This window comes from Camellia sinensis, chromosome 14 (assembly GCF_055761805.1).
Source record: "Camellia sinensis isolate YWXY chromosome 14, ASM5576180v1, whole genome shotgun sequence".
Taxonomy (NCBI): Eukaryota; Viridiplantae; Streptophyta; class Magnoliopsida; order Ericales; family Theaceae; genus Camellia; species Camellia sinensis.
In genome coordinates, this window is record NC_138974.1 from 136,917,699 (window position 1) to 136,935,241 (window position 17,543).

Genomic DNA, 17,543 nt, shown 5'->3' on the forward strand with positions numbered 1-17,543 from the left:
CTGAACAAAAAACAGTGGAAGACTTGGTAGAGGTACGGATAGATGAAAAAAATCCAGAGAGGTTCTTTTTGCGCCGCTCGTCTCTGTCCAGTACTGAGAGAATAAAGATCATGGAATTTTTGACCTCTAATATCGAAGTGTTCGCCTGGACGCCGTATGACATGCCTGGCATTGACCCCAATTTCATCTTCCATTGACTCAATGTCCATCCAACTGCCAGACCAATTATACAGCGAACTCGCTGATCGGCACTCCACCACGCAGAGATAGTGGCGGAAGAAGTGGGAAACTTGCTAGAAGCAGGGGCAATCAGAGAAGTACACTATCCCAGGTGGATTTCCAACACTGTAGTGGTGCCAAAAAAGAAGGGCAAATGGCGCATTTGCGTGAACTACAAAATAGTTAACAAAGCATGCTTGAAAGACAGCTTTTCCCTACCACGAATAGACCAACCGGTAGACCTAACAGTAAGGCATAACCAACTTAGTTTTCTTGACGCGTATCGTTGTTACCATCAGATCGCTATGTATGAATCAGATCAAGAGGTCACGTCGTTTATAACTCCCAGAGGACTATATTGCTACAAGGTCATGCCCTTTGGCCTAAAAAATACAGGGGTTACATTCCAACGAATGATTACTAAAATATTTGAACCATTGTTAGGTAGAACAATAGAGGCTTACATAGATGATATGGTGGTCAAAAGTAGAGATGAGGGAGACCATCTCAAGGACCTAGATGAGATGTTTCAAATTTTGAAGTCCCACAAGTTGCAACTAAACGCATCTAAGTGCGCATTTGGCGTGGGGTCAGGCAAATTCCGGGGCTCTCTAGTGGCCAACTGGGGTATAGAAGCTGATCCCTCTTAGATTGAAGCCATCCAAGATCTTGAGAGACCCAACACAGTCAAGGAAGTGTAGTATCTCACTGGCCTAGCAGTCGCACTAAACCGATTTATAAGTCAGTCATCAGATACGTGTCGACCGTTCTTTCAAGCACTGAAGGCCAAGCTTGAGTGGGATGATGAGTGCGACCGCGCCCTAGAAAGCTTGAAAGACTACATGACCTCTCCTCCATTGTTAGTGACCCCAGTACCAGGAGAGGCGCTCTTTTTGTACTTAGCAGTTTCTCAACATGTAGTTAGCGCAGTGTTGGTAAGAGTTAAAGGAATACAACACCTGCCCATCTTTTATGTGAGGAAGACATTGCTGGGCGCTGACACAAGGTAACTGCCATTGGAAAAACTGGCCTTAGCTTTGATGATAGCTTTAAGAAAATTGTTGCACTACTTCTATGCCCACATCATGATCGTCTTAATAGCTTTCCTCTTAAAAGCCTTGTTTGAGAAGGCGGATTCTTCTGGACGAATTTTGAAATGGGTAGTGGAATTAGGGCAGTTCGACATTAAGTTTCAACCAAGAACTGCAATAAAGGCCCAAGCTTTGGCAGACTTCGTGGCTGAGTTCGCACCAAGAAGTCATTATGTTTACCCGATCGACTTGACTGAGCCAACTGAAAGAAGGAGAGAAAGTGTCGCAGGAATAGCATAGCCCCCAAAGCAGGACTCTCAAATGCATAGCAAGCCATTCTGCCCTAAGGAAAGGGAAGAAGGAACAGACCGCAACACTGCCAGCAAGGACTCACCTAAAAGTAAAGTCTTGAGACAGTCAAACAGGGAGGACTAAAGCCCAATAGCAGACAATAACCTAGGAGAAGGCATTAACAACGCCCCTAATCCCAAGACATCATCAGATCCCTCCACTTGCTGGAAACTATTCGTCGGAGAGATATTGAAACTCTTCGTGGATGGAGCATCCAATAGGTACGGTGCAGGACTAGACATAGTTCTTATCTCACCAAACGGCCTAACAATTGAACACGCAGTCAACCTTGGCTTTCTAACATCCAACAATGAGGCAAAGTATAAAGCATTATTAGTAGGTTTGAAATTAGCATTTCTCATGAAGGCCACCGAGCTGATGGTGTACAGTGACTCCCAACTGGTAGTCAACCAGATTTCAAGCGACTACGAAGCAAAGGATGATTGAATGGTTAAGTACCAAGAGTTGGTCAGAAAGAAGATCATAAAGTTCGAAGTAGCTCAGATAGAACAAATCGGCTGAGAGGAAAATAGCAAAGCAGATGAGCTGGTCGGTTTTGCGTCAATGGAAGATACATCTATCCCACACCCATTGTTGATTGACTTCCTACCCAAACCAAGTATTGACGCCGAAGCATGTTGTGCCGAGCTAGGCCCTTCCTGGATGGACCCCATCATAGTGTTTTTAAAAGATGGCATCTTACCTGAAAAAAAGAAAGAAGCCAACAAAATTAGAGCAAAGTCACAGAGATTTTGGCTCTCCCCATCACTAGCATTGTACAAAAAATCATTCACAAGACCTTACTTAAAATGCGTCGATCCTAGCAAGGTCGAGACATTTTTGTTCGAAATATACGAAGGCATTTGTGGAAGCCATTAAGGGGGAAGATCGCTGGCCTACTAAGCAATTTCACAAGGGTATTGGTGGCCATACATGCAAGCAGATGTAGAGAAATATGTGAAGAAGTGTGAGAAATGTCAGAAGTTCGCACATCAAATACATCAACCAGCCAGAGAACTCCTACCTTTGACCAGCCCTTAACCCTTTGCAATGTGGGGCCTAGACATAGTGAGACCACTCCTAACCGCACCAGGTAGTAGAAAGTTCTTTCTCGCGGCGACGGATTACTTCACAAAGTGGGTGGAAGCAGAAGCGATCGCATCCATAAAGAAAAGGACGTTAAAAGGCGTGTCTGGCATAACATCATAACCCGGTTTGGCATTCCCAAGGCCTTGATATCTGATAACGGCACTCAGTTTGATGGCAAGATCTTCAGGGGTTTTTGCGAAGACTACAAGATAGAATTCTACAACTCTACGCCAGCATACCCCCAAGCCAATTGCTAGGTTGACGCTTCCAACGAAGTAGTCTTAGATGGCCTGAAAAAGAGGTTGGAAAAAGCAAAAGGCAAATGGGTTGAGGAACTTCCCCACGTTTTATGGGCTTACCAAACTACGCCTCAGCGGTCAACTGGCAAAACACCTTTTTCTTTGGTCTACGGCATAGAGGCAGTAGTCCCACTGGAAGTTGGCCTCCCCACTATCAGAAGCAAAAATTTTTATCCAAACTTGAATGGAGAGGTTATATCCCTGGAAGTCGACCTGGCAGAAGAAAGAAGAGAACATGCATTAGTACATATTCCCTCATATCAACAGGAATGATCTAGGAAATACAACAAAGCAGTGCACCCAAGGTAATTCAAGATTGGAGATTGGGTACTGCGCAAAGTAATGAGAAATACTTTGGTGCTAGGAGATGGCAAATTAGGACCCAACTGAGAAGGACCATACAAAGTGATTGGTTTAGCAGAAAAATGAGTATATCACTTGGAAGATACGAACAACAAAGCTATTCCTAGGCCTTGGAACACTACCAATGTCAAAGTATTTTATTTTTAGCTTTTTTTTAAAACACTTGTAATTTTTTCTTTTTTCAATAAAACAAGTAGACTTTTTTCTAGAAAAATTCTTTCCTCTATTTGTAAAAGTTGATAGCCTGCCTGGGGTAAGGGTGGGCAACGGTTTATCCGAACTACTCGAACCACCCAACCCGCCTAACCCATATATAAATGAGCGGTTTCGCAAACATAATGCGGGCAGATGCTGTTTGAAATATGACAAATTTGCGGGTTGCGGGCGGGTCGCGGGTTAAACTCGCAACCCGCAAAAATCGCCCTCACTTTAATTATTATTATTTATTTTTTTATATACCAATTTTGTAACTTTAACAGGAGCACCATTATGTTTTCTATGACACTAGGATCTTTATTTTTAAGTATTTCTCAACTTTCTTAATGCCGTAGAATTATCAAGTCATAAACTTGGTTTCTTATATGATTTTCATTGGTGACTCATCCACTTTTTCCTAATAAAATTTTCCTGCTGGTGGTCGATGGAACTTCTAGTTTGCTTATTGATTACTGAACTGGAAATTCTAATTGAGTACAACCTTTAATGCATTGATATACATTTTTTTCATGGCAGAAATGCTAGTATAGGGTCTCTTTGTTTTGGGTACTTTCATTTAGTCCATTGATATTTATTTTTTATTTGTAAACTCATCAGAAAAGTGTTGTCAAATGATCACAAATATATAAAAATGAATCTGATGCCTAAATTCAATGGGGAAAAAAAACTCAAAAATTAATTTTTAAAGAAAAAAGTGTAAACCGCAACCCGCCCGCACATTTGCAAACCCTACCTGCACAAACCGCAAACCGCACTGCGGGCGGTTGTGGGTTGACTTTTTCCCAAACCGCATAGATGCGTGCGGGTCAAAACCGAACCGCAAACCGCACAAAACCGATCCGCGAACACCCCTAGTCCGGGGGCAAACAAGAAGGTTGGCAGGTTTGTCTGACAAGTTTGACTAGCACTTTTCTTCCTCAGCCGAGATAAGGTTCTAGGCTCAAGAATGTTGGCAGGTTTGACCAACACTTAGTTTTCTTCTTCAGATCTAAGCTCAAGAAGGTTGACAGGTTTGACCAACACTTAGTTTTCTTCTTTAGCTGAAATAAAGATCTAAGCTCAAGAAGGTTGGCAGGTTTGACTAACACTTTTTTTTCTTCAGCCGAGATAAGGATCTAGGCTCAAGAAAGTTGGCAGGTTTGACCAACACTTTTTTCTTCCTCAAGTTGAGATAAAGATCACGGTTCAGAACGGTTGGTAGGTTTGACCAATGCTTAGTTCGTTCTTTAGCCGAGATAAGGATCTAGGCTTAAGAAAGTTGACAGGTTTGACCAACACGTTTTTCTTCTTCAAACCGAGATAAGGATCACGCTTTAGGAAGGTTGCAGTATCAAAAGTCCTTCCTTAAATCGAGATAAAGTGCACGGCTTAGGAGGGTTGCAATTTCAAGTCGTTCTTAAGCCAAAATAAGTATCACGGCTTAGGAAGGTTGCAATTTCAAAAGTTGTTCTTCAGCCGAGATACGTATCTCAACCAAAAAAGGTGGCCATGATAAGGTAATGCCAAGCCAACTAGGCCAGCTAGGCTTGCATATAGAAAAAAAAAAAAAAAAAAAAAAAGTGGAGTAAACTGAACAAAGTGATGTAGGCAAAAGCAACTTCCATTCATTACAATGTAAATTACATCGGGGGGGGGTATATAGCCCGGTTACATTTGATAAAAACAAAAGTAAAAAGTGCGACAAAACACAGGTTTTTGTGTCAAGCAAACAGGTTATCAAGGTTAGTGTCCAGGTCAACTCGGACCTCGCCACTCTCGCCACTGGGTAGGCCGATCTGGCCAGCTGCCTCTTGGAATGGTTCGGTCGAAGGCTCAGCATCAGCCGTGCTTGACAGAGAAGGTTGATGGCCGGGATAAGTGCCAATAGGTGGGGTGTTTACTAGATCAGGGGTCTCCTCTTCATCCTCCTCCCCTTGGAGAAACTACTGTTGGATTGCGTTTACATAATCCACCATGTAGCTCGGCATGAAATCAGGGGGAGGGTTCAGAAAGATTTCAAAGTTATGCCCCTGACTGAGCTTACAGGCTGCAGTCTTCCAGCTGTATTTAAAGAAAATGTCTTTTACTACTTCACACTACTGGATGTAGGCTTCCTCCTCCTCTTTGTAACCCTGGTCTTCGACGTCCTCCGTCTTCTTTTTCCATTCTTAGATCTCGGCGTTCTTTTTCTTTTCTAGCTGGGCCAGCTCACGCAGGTAGTGATCTTTTTTCTTGGCCAGTGCTTTTTGCTTACCGGCCTCTGTCACATTGACTAATTCAGTCAGACACATGTTTTCAGATTCTGACTCGATCAACTTTAGCTTGGCCTCTTTCAGTTCAGTCGCCTTGGCGTTTGCATCAGCCACAGCCGACCGTGCTGTCTTGCGGAGTTCAAGCACACGCTTGTAGGCCACGTGGTTTTTCTTTAAAGCCTACGAATAGGAAAGGTAGTGGTTAGGATAAACCAAGCAAACAGATGGATAATATGGATATGAATAGATGGAAGGAAAACTTACAAGCACCATTGATTTTGTCACGATCCAAACCTGCCTCTAAAAGTTTGGCATCGTAATCGGCCAGTAATCCAAGATTACCACAGGCCTTCCTATACAAAATGTAAATAATCGGGGCTAGCGGAAGCAAAGACAAAGTACCATAAGTCCAAAGAGCTGTGCATATATATGAACAAATATTTACATGCCAAAAATGTTAATTTACCCACTTACATTACATAACATATAGCGAAATAACAAACACAAAGCAAAGCTTGCTAACGGCCTTCCAGGCCTAACCCCAACTCGGAGGCACCCAAAACACTTGGCAGGCTTCCAAAACGGCGGCTTGGTTCAAGACTCCGCCTAGGCTTGACTCCCAAAACGCTCACCTATAATACATATATAAAAACAGTGAGCTAAAGCCCAGTGAATAACATTAAAGTAAAGGGGTAGTGAACGAATTCCATATATAACGTATTTGTAAAACAAATCATTCATAATCATTCATATCAGAACATAACATAATGGTACATCTCACAGAATATAACACATATCGTCTTCCGACTAGAGAATCAGTTCCAGACACCGATTAACACATATCACCACAATGAAGTGGCTAACGAGATCTCGTATCACATATTTGTCATGGACCCGCATTTTCATGTCGTCCCCCATGACTTGGGACTATCCGTGGATGCCATACTAGATTCACAAATAGGACATTCGTTCACAGAATCAAAATCACATTTCAAAAACATAACTTAATGTATTACATTTGGAACATAGTTCATATTAACATATCTTTATAGAAATGTTACTCACTGTGGGTTTCCAAAACCGATTGCGCGGTCTTCAAGGTTTGACCTACAAATACCAACATTATAACACAATTCCTTAACACATTTTGCCATCAAATCAATTAATTAATGTCATTCCATTCTTTCTTTACTTTATTTCATGTTTATGAGATGCTAAATGATGCAAATGACATGTGAAAATCAAGTAAATGAAGGCCCGAAAGTCAGAAAATGTCAAAAGAGCAAAATTGGAAAAAAAACACTGTTTGGCCGCACGTGCGGTGGCCCAGGCGGCACGTGCGGTGACTTGGCCGCTCGTGCGGTGGCCTAGGCCGCACGAGTGGTAGAACTGCAGTAGCCAAAACACTGTTTGGCCGCTCGAGCGGTGGCCCAGGCCGCTCAAGTGGTCTGGGTGAAAAACCAGTCCCATTTCTGCTAATCTGTGGGTCTCCCTCCTTTGCAAAAACAACATCAAATTTATGAAAACAAGGGCCAAGCACTTGAAAACAACTCAACTTAAACATCAAAACTTCTAAACAAAACCCAAATGCATCATTTCTTCAGTCCATGGAGTTTCCTCCCCAAATATGACAAGTATAAACATGAATCATAATAATATGCCATGTATGCTCAAAAATGCATCCTAGGTTAAATACAACACAATACTATCAATTATACATAATTTCCCCTTCATTCCATTTACTTACCATAAGATCATGGGTGAATCAACCTTATTTCAAGAAATTAGAAAGAGATTCTTACCTTAATTAATTAATTGGAGAAGTTTAGGCTTGATTCCCCTTTCTTTCCTCTTCTTTCCTTTGGTTCCCCCTTTCTCACGACCTCTCTCTCTCTTTCTCAGACTCAGATATTTTCCACTTTTGTTGACTCAAACAAGGGTCCTTATCTTTATCTATACATCATATATATATTTGTGCCAAAAACTTGAGCCAAACATGGCTTAGCGAATCAGACGAAAATCAGTTCTCAATTAAATTTTCCAAATGGCTCTAAAAATTCCCGGTAACATATAGTCGTGTTCAATTTCGTTTTTCGAACCCATTATGGTCGTCAATTTCAGTCCCGAAGTTGTAGTCCCAACAGATATTTTTCCAATTCAAACAGATAGGCCTCAATTAATTCATATTAGCGCATAATTAATTACGGATAATTGTGACATGCGTTTTGGGCCATTACAGACTTGGTCAACAAGTGAACAGCTTTGAGCTTGGTCAAGTGATCATGATGCCCCGTGTCTGTTTGTCTGTTGGAAAACAGACACTCTTTGAAAGGTTAAACGCGAGCATGTGGTCCTTCTCAGCCACCACTAAATCCTTAGTGGATACAGCTCGATTTTTATAGGACATCGAGGGTGCTCACGCAGAACGGCTTGTTCGGCCTGAGCAGGCAAGCTCTGGGCTCGATGAAACAGGATCCGGAAGCGCGGTCACTTCCTCATCCACCAAATATTGTGGTTCGATCGACGAGGTGCGCGCACACTTGCTTGGCCTGGACGTTGTTGCCTTGGTGATTGGAAAAGCGACCACTGTTTCACGCAGTTGACCTAATGGTGCTTGTTCAGTTTGATGTCTAGCGAAGGTCTGTTCGGTGATAAGAGCCTGCACTACTCTCTTTTTGGCCATCTCTTGTTTTTCGATTAAAGGAATGAGGTTGATTTGAGGTAAGTTGGGATCTGGCTTAGGGAATGATTCAAGAAGAAAATCAGTGACCTTGGTTTTTCTCTAACCGCTATACCGATAGGTCAGCTCCATGTTTAGGAGCTTGGTCCAATCTCAGTAGTGGTATCGAAACGCGGCACGAAGGGTGTCTTGATTGGCGTAGACGTAATTTGATTTAAGCTGGTTCAAATTTGCATAAGGGACAATCACACAGGTTAGCACAATGGTTGTTGAAATAGCAAAGAAAGTTAAATCAGATTGCTCTTACCAACTGTTCCTTTATTCTAGTTTATATTATAGCCTGATATTTGGGCTTCTTGGTCTTCAAAATTTCCAGACACCCAGAGAAAGTCATCATCGTTCAAGTCTTTGTCTGATGTTCTCTTGACAATTTTCTCTCGGCCTCTCCTGACTCTAAGGTAATAAACCCAGTCGTCGTCATTCTGGCCGAGTGAGTATTAGTGGAGCAGCTTGATCAAACCGAGGTTGAGACCTAGGCGACGGCTTAGCTCAGCAATCTCGTTGATAATCCTATAGGTGTTGGTTGATAATTGGGTGGGCCATAGCCTAGTCTGTCTAAGGAATTCACAAATCAGTGGTTGGATAAGGAACCGAAGGCCCCCCTATACGATGGACACCATGGTAAAAGAAACGAAGCCTGATTTGCCCCAGAGTGTTGTGTCTAGCTCGGCTAAAGAAATATGGACATCATCTGGAATATGGTACTGTCTTCGAAATTCGACCATGGCTCTAGGGAAGTCCACCAGAAATCGGTATTTTACCATTTAAACTCAAAAACAAAATTGCTATGGTAAAGTGTTCACGGGGCCAAGCTCGGCCTTGTTGTGACTTTGGTTGGCTCGGTTGAGCAAAGCCGCCCAGGGGCAAAGTTCAAGGGTGTGCCGGGCCAACCTAGTCAAGTCTGTAAAGTGGAAGTAGAAAGGGGGTTATGCCCAAGTGAAAAACTGAGTTGAATAAACAAATTAAATTAAGTCTAGTCTGGCTGTAGTTAGGCATGTACTAAGCTTTGTTCGGCTAAAGAGACAATTGGGAAGCGAAATGGTTCAGTTCTCAGAACAAGTTCTGGAAACCGGGGAAAGTTCAATTCGGTCAAAGGGCAAGACCAGCATTGTAGCTCGGGTTGTTAAGTGAAGGATTTCTAGTCCAGTCGAAAGTGAGCCTAAACTCACAAACCAGTTCTTACTTCGGTTCTAGTATGATTTTGGATCAAAAACACAGTTCTAAATTGGTTTTTATTCATAAGTTAATGTGTTTCAGGTTTACACCTAGGGCTTCATTATTCACAATATTGGTTCAAGTTTTGGTGTATATAAACACACATATTTGGTGTCAAGACACCATTCTTTAGAAATAAATAGGAATATGTGTGTACAGAAATAGGTACAAGGATGAAGAACTTACTAATTTGGGAATGAGATCCGAATCCAACCTGAAGAACCAACACTAGTAGCGATAATGAAAGCAGGAGATGCGTAGGCCCAATCTTGAAACGTAGAAAGATTAGAGGTTGAGAATTTGAAGCTCAAAAAAACGAGGGTTTGCAAGCTAGAAGATGAACAGTAAGGGTTGTTGTTCGAAGAAACAGTGGGTTTTGTGTGACATAGAAGCACAAACGGTGAGACTTTTCAAAATTTTTTGGGTTAATGTGAGACGGCTGTCACGGTACGGAAGGGCAATGGGCACATGCCACGTGTCCTAGTAAGGGCACGATGTCAGTTACGTGAAATGACGGGCTGTATGACCAACGTAATCCTTAAAGACCGAGCTTCCTAATGATAGGAGTATTTTTTAGCTCGATGGAATAGAATGCTTTTAGCTCGGCTCGGTTGATTATTTTGGCTCAATTGGTTCGAATGTTTTGCCATGACTTGAGAGGTCTAATCCCACTCATGTTTCCCAGAGGGAATTAAGGGGCAATTGAGAGGGTAATTTATATGGATAAATTGGACCGCGCTAGGAACCGAGTTATGGGCCATAGTAAGGACTTCGGTAGCTCAATTTTGGGAGGGCTGACATTGATCTAGATGGATGTGTTGCCAAGGCTACAACTCAACTGTGCAAAAGAAATCCTTGTAGCCAACCGAAGTAATCATTAGGGGCGAAAGCCGAGCTACATTTAGCTCGGCCGAGCTCTATCTATAACATTACTTTGTTGAGGGCACAATAGAGACAAGCTAGCTCAGATTAAACCACACCAAGTTAGCTGAGGTAAAACCATCTCACTTGGTTAGCAGTGACTAGGGTGTTACCGGGATAGGCATTATCCTTGGAAGTGTGATTCATAGGAGGACTCTTATAAAGAGAGTTGGAGTCCTACTAGGATTATGCCACTTGGAATCTATAAGAGCTCATAACAAGACCTGTGTACAGGTATGACAATTTTTACTCTCAAATACACAGAGCTTTTGTGTCTATTGTCTATTTGCTGACTTAGGTATCGGAGAGGTTTTCGACACGCATACATCAACTAGCTCACGTTTGTGTTTTCAAGTAGTAAAGCGACGATATTTGGAGGAGTACAAACTTGATCAACAAAATTATATAAGAAGATTATTTCGTGCTCGTACAGAACCTTATCATACTAATCGAGATGGGAAGACCTTCGACTTTGATGGAAAACATGATACTGGCAGGCTTAATCCTAATGTGTGATATACCAAAATGTATTCTCATTTTCATGATCTCACAAATGCAATAATAAGCAATATTGTTTGAATATATATATATATATATATATATATATATATATATATATATTATGAAAGTTGTTTTCATTTCATTTAGATGAAAGTATTGATTTCTTAATTTTAAGGGGAGATCATAAGTTCAATTCTCTTCAAAGAGAAGTTATATTAGGAGGGTAAGAGTAGGAAGACATACTTCTATTGGTGTTAATTTAACAACTAACAAATAATAACTAACTTTCATTGATCAAAAAAAAAAAAAAAAAAAAAAAAATTGAAAGTAATAGTTAAAAAATAGAATTTAAAAGCATTTCAATAATGCTAACAACATCAAATTTAGGTACAATTTATTTTTTTAACTAATGAGACTGAAATTAATACAGATAATATGAAAACATAATATAAAAATAAAGAAATCAAAATATATATTTTAATGTAAAAAAAAAAAATTACACATGACTAACCAATTTTTGATGAAAATGAGATTGAGGGGTCGTTTAACAACATGAATTTTAGTTTAAAAAGTCCACAAATTTTAAAAAATTTAAAAATTACTAAAAAAAAAAAAGTCATTTTCAAATATAACAATATATTTTTATTTATAAAAAAATTAAAAAATTACTTAAAAAAACTAATTCTAAAATGATCATTAAATGTTATACGAATTAAAATTTTAATAGAGTTTAATATTTATTTGTCCATTATAAAAAATTTAGCCTCCGTTTGGGAAGTGAGTTGATTTTTTGACTTTTTAGCTTTTTGGATTTTTTAGCCTGAGCTATTTTAGCCCAGTTTGGGAAGGACTTTTTAGTTTTTTGACTTTTTGACTTTTTTTGTGAGAGAGAATTGTAATGATTATGAGTTAGATTTGATATTGTTTTTTGTGGCTAAAATAGCCTATTTTATTTTTTGTGACTATTTTAACCAAAAAAGCCTGACTTTTTTCTTCCCAAACGAAGCCTTAATTTATTAAGAAAACATGCAATTATTACCGTTTAATTCAAATTATGAAACATTTTTTCTACCATTGTCTTTGTATTTGAATTTTAAAATGTATTTATAATAATTTATTTGGGATAAAAGTACACTTAACATTGGAAGGTGAGACATGCTACCCTAATAAAAGCAAGAAAAATGAAAAATGCAAAGTCAAAACAAGAGGGTAGTCACGCGTAATAGCTGTAGACAGTGGAGACTGGATCTACTCTGCTCATGATTGCGACCGCGCGGTGTTTGTTTGTCTCTCTCGTACGACACCAGCCTGATAAACAAGTCAAAACAACATTATAAAGAAACGGTGGTCATCTAAGGGGTTGCTGTAAACAGCTCTATACTCTCATTCAAACCGTGTCTTCTTCTTTTTTTTTTCTGCTTATTTTTTACCCTAATCTAACTGATAATTTTAAAAAATTAAAAAATAAATGTTAACTAAAATTTGTGAATTTTTGACAAAAGAAACCCATTAAATAGTGACACACAAAGGGATAGTTTGAGATGATCTAAATAAGTGTACTTTTTGACTTTTTATGAAATATGGGTTGGGTAGGGATTGGATTTGAAGTGATATGTTAGAGAAGTGATGTGACTTAAATAAGATGATGTGACTTAAATAGGATAGTGACTTTTTGACTTTTTAAATTTTTTTAGAGATGCCAAACTAGGCAAAAGTATATGACAACTCTAACCATGTTCTTCTGCCCAAGTTCTTATCTGTTTGTACGTACAACAATTTGTGGGAGTAGTTGAAATGGGATTGCCTCTTATTAATCTACTAGCGTATGCCCGTGCCTGAAGGCACGGTATAAATAATGTTGTGATCAAAATACAGTTGTAATTAATACGTATTATATTAAAATTTATTATGAATTTTGTAATTTTTTTGACAAAAATAATGAAAAAATATAAAGAAATACTATTCCTTTTAAAAAATTGTAACAATTTTACTTGTATCATAAGTTTTATAAAACACAAATAAAGTAACAACGAAATAACTTAAAACTCCGGTGATGCAGCTCACAGAGAAGCACCGAAATACTCCCACTGTCGGCAAACAAATAATTATTCTATTGTTTATACCCATTGATATATATAATACTACCAAATAAATAATTATCATGTTGTTTAAAATTTCAATTTAGTAATTTGTCCAACAAACAATAAAAGCTAAATAAATTAAGATTTTAAAAATAAAAATAATAATAAATACAATATTTTGATTTCTCAAAAGTCGTGAAATTTTCTGACCTCTTCCTAGTGGGTGATGGGTCACCCAAAGATCTTTCTTTTTATTTTTCTTTTTTTTTTTAATTTTTTTTTATTTATTTTAGACTTCACTCTCTATTGGCTTGCTTTTTCCATTCAACCAATCACATTCCATCCGCATGGTTTTCGTTTTGATGAACTAATTTCCAGAGTCTTTAAAGCTTACAACAACTTGAAAGTGCTCAAAAAAGTTCAACTTCTATCAATAGATTCTAACACCTTCAAATTTTAACACCTTCAAACTACCGATTTATCTGGTAATAGATTCTAACACCTTCAGATTTTAACACCTTCAAACTACTGATTCATCTGGTAATAAATTCTAACCAGGCAAGTCCCCAGGGTTGGTTTGGAGGTTTAAAAATGTATATCCGTGTCTAAATTAATTATAAGATTAAAATATAATTAAATTTAAAAGTATTGATTTAAAATGTAATTTATCAAATTTATTGACTTTGAAATGAATTTTGTAAAAATAACCAAACATAAATACACCCCAATAAAATTAAAATAAAAATTAAAAAATACAATTTATTATAAGAATTTGAAGTCAAAATTCTATTAATAAAAAAACTCTTCTTTTCACTTTTTGAACAAATCACCACTCCCATTATTTCTTCTCTTTCTCAAAATTCACTTTTGTGATCAATTTTTTAAGATAACCCAATTTAAACCTAATTTAAATTTTGAGTTCAAATTTATCTACACACACAAAAAAGCATTTTCTATATAAACATGACTCATAAACTCAATTTATACTTAATTTTCATACAAATTTAAATTCACCATTTTTTTAACAAATCTCAATTTAAACTCCAGATTTTAACACCTTCAGATTCTAACACCTTCAGATTTTAACACCTTCAGACTACTGATTTATCTGGTAATAGATTCTAACACCTTCAGATTTTAACACTTTCAAACTACTGATTTATCTGGCTTCTCACAAATATATGTTAAGTATCTGAAAAACCAAAACTACTCGAGATTTTTTTATTTTAAATAAAAATAAATAAATTGTTAATATAAACACAATTATTTAAACAATAACAATCCTGTAGCATTATTCTTTAAACAATTCTGTGCAATTATTTAACTAAAGCTACTTTTTCTTTTCTTCTTCTACTTCTTTTTGTTTTTGTTCTTTTTTGAGCAGATAGCTCTGTCCCTCTTTTTCCTCTACGTCTCTCTCTTCCTATTTGAATTCCATTGCTGTTCAAGGTTGAGCTTCGAATGGGAGTCATAACCCAGTTAATAAACATTACAACACATTAAAAATCACAAACCCAAACCCAAATCTTAGAAACACAAATTCAAACACAATAAAACCTTTGAGAAATCAAAACACATTTCAAAATGAAACCCATTCGAAGTAGATCAAAGAGAAATTTAAAATTCATAGTAACTTAAAAACAAACTATAAAATCATTATTATTAAAATTTATAAATTTTAACACTAATTTGTAATTTTTTTTTCCACATTTACCCTGTGTAGTTGTTTCCACTAAGTATGATGATCAAAATGGAGCTCTTAAATAAGGTTGTTAACTTAATTTATATATATTGTGAATTTAATCATTTATTTAATAGTGAATTTATATATATAGTGAATAAATAGCAAAATTTTCAAACCAATGATGGGAAATGTATTTAAGGCATGCAAGCAGGATCATAACACCAATTGCTTAGAAACGTCCTTACAAGTAATCAACAGAAGAATGCTGATATGGTTGAGCAGAAAGGTAGGGCCCATAGGGGGCATGTGCCCTCCTTATCGTGTTTGGGTTTGCTTCAGATAATCCAATGAACTTTATTTTACCCTCTTCCACCAACTTCTTAAGTTCCCCCATCTGCCATTCAAGAAGAAAATTTCATTCAAACATCACATACACAAAAAATTACAAATAATACTAATAAAAAAATTATTCAAACTCCAATAATACCTCCCTGTTTTTTTAAAAGAAGAATAAACCAGTAAACTTTAGGTACGGTTTCCTCTATAGGTAAACCAGTAAACTTTAAAAGAAAAATAAACCAATAAACCAGTAAACCAGTAAACTTTATCGGAAAGAAGAACCAAGACACATACGATTTCCTCTATAGGTACTGGTGTGTCAATCCGGTGTACATAGTAGAGATCAATGTAGTCCACACCAAGGCACCTCAGGCTCGCCTCGCAACAGGAGCGAACATATTCAGGGGTGCCTTTCACCACAATTTGGGTAGGTTCAATTTTGGCAATACCAAATTTTGTGGCTAATTCGATCTTTCCTCGAGGTAGCTGCTTTAGTGCCTGCACGATTCAGGATCTACTAAATGAAAAAGCACTCCCAACAACAAAAAAAAGATGTATTTTAGGAAATAGCTAACCAAAAAATAAAATTAGGCTGAAGTAGAAGTTTAGGGAGCAGTTGCATATTTAGTTAAAATCATGAATCAAAAATCACATTTGTCAACATATGGCGCATGCAAATGACCAACATTCAATGAATCATATACTTAAAAGTGAAACTTTGTACTTCACAATCCACACTTACAAACAAATTCTATTTACATTTCAAAGTACCATCCCTCCCACCACAATCCCTTCAACAATCGACCAAGCTTATAAACAATAAGAAGTCAAAATCCAGGTGCAGAACTATTTTAGACCTGGCAAAAAAGAGATTAATGCAAGTTAAAAATGGTAGAAAAGTTGGTGGAGGAAGGCAGGGTCACACATGAATAATGAATTAAGCAACACCCTTGCTTCAGGAAGAAGAAAACGTAACTCAAACTATCACACAAAAAGCCACGGTCAAACATGAATAATGAATTTGAAAAAGCAGTTCAGTTTATCATTTATTAATTCACAGAAAGAGACATTGTATCTGAATCTGGTAAAAATAATAAAAAGAAGTGACAACCTGTTCCAGCGAGCTTCCTTTTTTTGTTGATGCCTCATTTACTTCAAGTGACAATGCTAGTTCCAAGGCCTTAGAAGCACAGTGTTGTAACAGCAGTTACTCTACCTTGGCAATTCCCTCCTCAGACAACAGAGCAAACACATTAGATTAATCCCATTATTTACACCTTATAAGCATAAATGGATTTCCACCTTATAATTAAACACCTTAGTCCACCTCATATATTAAATGGATTTCCACACTAAAACACCTTAGTCCCTCTCATTATTTACACCTTATAAGCATAAACCAAGATTAATGGATTTCAATGGATTTCCAAAAATGGATTTCAATGGATTTCCCTCTCTGTATCAATGGATTTCAAAAAATAGTGTAATCGTATATACTCAATGCAATCAAAACACAATAATTTACCTAACATTACTAAAAAACACCTCTTCGTAATTTTTGATTTCAAAATCAAAAATTAACATGTTCACAGCCTAAATGTTAGGATTACAAACCCAGAATAAACAATAGAAATAGCTCTAAAAGAAAACCCTAAAATAACTTGTTCACCTGATAGAGAGGATTACAAACCCAAAATAAACGATGGAAAATAGCCCTAAATAACAGAAAATAGCCCTAAAACAAAACCATAAAATAACCTGTTCACAGCCCGACAGAGAGGACTGGAGAGATAGAATAAGTTTTCGAGGACTGGAGAGGCAAACACAAACAGAGAGAGAAGGGAGAGGTAGAAATCTTACCTTGCGAGCAGCGTCGGGACAGATACAGCCGAGTTCAAGAGGCAAAAGACTGGAGAGCAGCGGCAGAGGGAGGGTAGGAAAGAAGAAGAACAGAGAGGGAGATAGAGATAAAGAGGGAATGAGAGGAGAGTGGGTGAGAACAGAGAGAGAGAGAGATAAAGAGGGAATAGGGAGGAGACGTGGATAGGTGGAAGGGTGAGGTATTTGGGCGGGAAATACATTGATCTGAGTCATTGATATATACCCAGGGTTGATATGGACCATTGGATCAAAATGTATCTCTAAGATAAATTAGACATTTTCAAAAACTCTTCTCCCTTATTATATAGATTGTCTGTGGAATTTTTGTTTTTATTTTAATTTTATTTAGTGTGTTTGATTTGAATTTTTTGGATTGAGTTTT

General features: G+C 37.7%; 1 non-coding gene across 2 annotated transcripts; it reads right to left on the reverse strand.

Annotated features, from left to right (window-relative positions):
• Positions 1-15,108: 15,108 nt before the first annotated feature.
• Positions 15,109-17,335, reverse strand: LOC114275220 (uncharacterized). Of its 2 annotated transcripts, none has more exons than XR_014351226.1 (3): positions 16,392-17,335; positions 15,575-15,778; positions 15,109-15,335 (listed from the first exon to the last, which is right to left on the reverse strand). It is a non-coding gene; the product is annotated as an uncharacterized LOC114275220 (transcript). The 2 variants fall into 2 exon arrangements; XR_014351227.1 differs by lacking the exon at positions 16,392-17,335 and adding an exon at positions 16,023-16,337.
• Positions 17,336-17,543: the final 208 nt, after the last annotated feature.